Source organism: Apodemus sylvaticus, chromosome 11, assembly GCF_947179515.1.
Source record: "Apodemus sylvaticus chromosome 11, mApoSyl1.1, whole genome shotgun sequence".
Taxonomy (NCBI): Eukaryota; Metazoa; Chordata; class Mammalia; order Rodentia; family Muridae; genus Apodemus; species Apodemus sylvaticus.
The window spans coordinates 84,003,998-84,009,112 of NC_067482.1; positions in this window are offsets into that span (position 1 = coordinate 84,003,998).

A 5,115-nucleotide genomic window follows, 5' to 3' on the forward strand; every position below is an offset into this window, starting at 1 on the left:
AGTACTTCCACCTTGTTTGAGGCAGGGTCTCTCTTTGCTATTGGCTGATGAAAAACCCAGGCTAGCTGGAACATAGCTCCTGGGAATTCATCCATCTCTGTCTCCCACTTCACCCGTAGGAACAATAGAATTACAAATATTTGCTAAATCTATTTGACTTTTGTGTGTGTGTGTGTGTGTGGTGTGTTCTAAGTGAGGATTCAAACTTGATTTCCTGTGATTCAAGGCAAGTGCTTTACCCACTGAGCCATCTCCCCAGTTCCTAAAGACTGTATTTAAATAAAGCAGGGCCATTATATCACATCTTTATTTTAAATAGCTTAATATTATGTAATAAAATGGCAACACATTTTAAAATATTCCTAAGAAGAGATGTGCATAATGATGGTGGTATGTTCCTTATTGATGAGTCTCAAGTAATGTAAGAATTTTACTCAACAAATGTATAAGAAAGCTCTAATAATCTTTTCATAGAAGAAAATGCTAATGTATATTCTAGCAATTAAGCTAACTAGGTTTAGAAAGTGAAGCCAGTGATTTCAGAATTGATAATTAAGTATATTGACATTTCCATATTTTCTTTCCAAATGATTTTGTCAAAAAAAATCACTCAAGAGAGTTCCAGAAGTAATATGTGCCAGAGCATTTTCCACTTCAATATCTGCTTGTTGTTTTCCATCTAGCTAGTAAATGGATTTTTTATTTTATAAAGGCCAAACCTCCAGGGTGAGCAATTCAGTCACATGAGAATCTTCAGAGCAATGCTGGTGTTATGTTTACTTATTGAGGAGGAAAACATCTTACCCAACCTTGTCTTAGGAAAGGAAAAACATTACACATAGACTGTCACTCAGTATATATAGTTGGAAGTCACGGAAGACCCTTAGAGCTGCAGAGATCTACTACCTGGGTTAGTTGCATGCCTTTACTGTCACCCAAAGCTGGGATGGCAGTGCCTGTCACATGCCTGATCATCTTCACTAGCCTCAGGGGGGAGAAGAGACTCATTTATTTGTAGGCTTGTTAACAGTGTTGGAAAAATTGCCCCAGAGGGAAAGAACATGGCACCACTTAGAGGTTCTACAGTAAATCTGGAAGTCAATATTTGTCTTGTTTTTTACCCAAGAAAACTGTGAAGCAGAAACTCATACTGTAGAGGTGGCATGAGAAAATGTCTTTTTGAGAACCACCCTCACCTAAGGAATGTGTTTCTGCTTAAGTAGTTGTTCAACTGGTTCCCCATCTGATGTATGTCAAATAAAAATACAGCAGTAAATTCCATAGGTTTTTAAAATTGCATTTGTGCAATATGTTAGAATGCTTAGGTAAAATGCTGAGGGATGAAGACTCTAGAAGGAGAATCAGATGCAACCCAGGAGGAAATAGGCCAATATTTGGTGGGTGTGGACCATGTGAACCAGTGTTGGCTGAAAAGGTGCACCTAGGTTGAGCATTCTGCAGACTGATGACTGCTTAGAGCTTCCAAGGTGTTGCTGCCTTGAGACTGTGTTAGGAGGACTAACCTTTGTGATATGAGTGGCAGATATGTTTCCATCTCAAGGTTCTATTTGCAATGCCATTATTTATGTAGAATTTTTGTGCTTTGATAGCTTCCTCTATCCAATATCATATAGGAATTAGCTCTGGGTTTATTAAGGTTTTTATGGTTTCATTGTCCACTTGTAAATATTTTACTGTCTTCTATTTGGGATTTATCACATTGTAAAGTAATAAACAAGGAAGCAATTTCATTCTCTTAATGGCTAGATAATTGTTCCAGGCCATTTGCTTTGTTTCGTTCGGTTGTTACACTTGTAAGACTTGTTCCCTCCCTCTTGTAATTCCTGTTATAAATATTAGTAGGTGCGAGCATGAAGTGGTGATTATAGCTCTGCTCTCGATTAACTGTTCATATGGTTAGTGGATTATGGGTTATCACCAGGGTGGACTGACATAAAAGCAAAGTCTGACTAGGTTTTGTAAGCTCCTCGATTCTCTTCTGGTGCATTACTCAGTGTCTCCAGACTGCCAGCATGAAGGCCACTGATAATTGCATCCTTCTGAAACTGTACCAGGACCACGGACAGAAAACCTCTTTTGCTTATAATACCTTACCAGTCTGTAGTGTTGTAACACCAACAAGAAGAAACAAAGGTTCTATGTCTTTGAGTTTGCACCTTGCTGCATACACAGTTCCCACACAGATATGTCTAGTCTTGGACTTTTCCTCTCCACCGATGGATCAGTGTGCCAACATCACATGGTTCTGAGTATTGCTTTAAGCCTTTGTCACAGGACTTTTCCATCTGATATTTTTCTCCGGTTTCCACAAATATTGCAAAGAGACCCGAAACAAGATGGAGATCTATCTGCCACTTGTGTTACCAAGGCCAGTCTTTCTAATAGATTGTCCCCCAAAATAATAGATGTTATGAAATTTAGATTCAGGATAGTCTACAACATACTTTTGAGGTTTAAAACCATGCATATTTTGCTTGTCTAAGCCAAATTAACGTTGGAATATCAGTATTTAGGAGTGAAGACAGAAGAAAGTGACAGTCCCTGTGGAGGAGTTCACGCCCATCTTCATTTTCCACCTTCCCACTTACTCTTTTCCATCACAGAATTTAAAACCAGATTCAACATGTATCGCTTCACATGCGACTATTTTAAAATGTAAGTCAAAAGTGAAGAATTTTTTTTCAATGGGCGCATTGATAGTTTGATAGATGAAGCACTTCTCCAGCTATTTGTTTTGTGTGTCATTGTTATGTGCATGCCATGGCATGTATGACCTGGTCTACATGCCGTGATTTTGGGGGAAGGGGTGGAAATGATAGGACAGCTTGTATGAGTTGGTTCTTGTGGTGGTTCGAATATGCTTAATCCAGGGAGTGGCATTATTGGAAGTGTGACTAGTTAGAGTAGGTGTGTGACCTGGTTGGAGTAAGTATGTCACTGTTGGGGTGGGCTTTGGGACCCTCCTCCTAGCTGCCTGGAAGGCAGCGACCTTCTCCAGTCTACCTTTGGATATAGAACTTCCAGCTCCTCCAGCTCCATGCAGGACTGGACACTGCCATGCTTCCTACCATGATAATGGACTAACCTCAGAACCAGTATGCCAGCCCCAACTAAATGTTGTCCTTATAAGTTACCTTGGTCATGTTGCCTTTTTATAGCCATGGAAACCCTAAGACAGTTCTCTTCTTCCACCATGTGGGTTCAAGGGATCAAATTCTCCTTGACATAGTTAGTAGCCAGTACCTGTTGAAGTGGAAATTTCAGGTTTCTTTGGAGACTCAGTTGTGTCATGTGATGTTTTTCTGGAAGCTGTCTTATGAGAGGATGCTTTTGCTGAAACAGACACATAAGAGGGGAGGATGTTTGGCTGAGGCTGATGCTTGAGAGGACATGTGATGTTTGGAAGGAGTATAAGTATACCTGAATAGACAGTGAATGAGGCTCTTGCATTGGTTTGCCTTACAACACTTTGCTGGTCTTCACTGATCTTCACTTGTTATGACTTTATAGAGAAAAATGTCCCAAAGAATTTCTTGTGGTATTCCAACTGATTTTTTCCAGGTGGGCTCTTGCCGATTTGGCAGTCTCATAGTTTCTTCAGGATTGAGCTGCAGCTTCTGATTAGTGTATGATGTTTTAGACTGCACTGCTGATATCCTCACAACAAAGATTGGATTTACCGAAAAGAACTACTTCTAAACAGATCCACACACCCCCTTGTCCTAATAACCATCTTTCTTCCCTACCTTTGGCCAGTTACCTTTGGTTGGTGGACTAGAAGGTAGGTTCGAGCTTTAAAGAACCCTAAATAAAATCGGCTTTGAAAAATCTAGGCCTACAACCTGTTACTGGCTGAGTTGTCCTGATGGTCAAAGCATGTTTCTTATTTGAGACAGGCTGTCTAATTAGTCTTAAGCCAACCTCAAACTCAGGTTCTCCCTGCCTCAGTTTCCCTAATGCTTGAATTCCAGGTGTTCTGCCTCTATGTACAGAAATTCTTTTTAAAACAAGATGGGAATATCACTTTTCACGTAGATACTATCGATTTTTTTTTGGAAATAATTGTTTTTGCTTCACTGGTAGGGATAGAACACAAGACCTCATACATGCTAGCTACATTCTCTGTCACTTTCCTGCAAGCAAGCTCCATTACCCATTACTGCCTCATGACTGCTCTGTAAGTACAACTTTCTGATTTTAATTGAGATCATTATAATTCTAAATTAGGTTAGAGAGAATTGATGTCTTCCCAGCGGAGTCAGGCTTGTCATCTATTGAAACCTTTTAATCATTTTTTGTTGCGTGGGGCCTTTCCAACATACACCTTCTCCCTTGTTTTACCTGATGCTAATGGCCTTTACTATGGCTTTTATAAGTTATTCCCTTGGTATGATTGTTGTTTGATTTTACATGTGACTGTTTCACATTTAACAGAAAGCACAGTTTCTACTTGTTTGTATTTTTTTAAGCACTATATTTATTTAGTATGGGAGGTCAGAGGAGAATTTGGGGGAGATGGTTCTCTCCTTCCACCATGTGTGTTCTGAGGGCGAAACTCAGTTCACTAAGTTTGGCCACAAAGGTTCTTTACCAGCCAAGCTATCTGGTCGACCATTTTGCATTTTTAAAAGAACAGTACCCATTTCTGAGGAGTCTATTAAATTATTTGAGAATATTCATAGCCAGAGCTCGTCCTTGATGTTTATCTCTAAATTTTTCTGTGGCTTCTCTTCTTTCACTACCCAGAGCCTGCAGCTCAGGGTTAGTAACAGTGGTGATGGTGGGCATTGTGCCTGATGTAGGGGATGAACAACTACAAGTGCAGAAACTGTGGTGAGGAGAACTTCCTTATGAGACCCCCTTCTGTATACAAATTCACCTCTGCTGCTCAAAGAGATCTACCAAAGGGTGTTGCATTGACTTTCATTTTTTTATTAGTAAAATTCATTCACTTTTTACTGCCTAGTAGGAATGAGTTTGGGGTTTCCCTCCCACTCCCAATCTTTGATTCTTAGGGGTGCATCTGACGTAAGGGAATAATAAACATCCTTGGACATTCTGGCTGCGCAGCCACTGCCTTCTGCACCAGTTCTT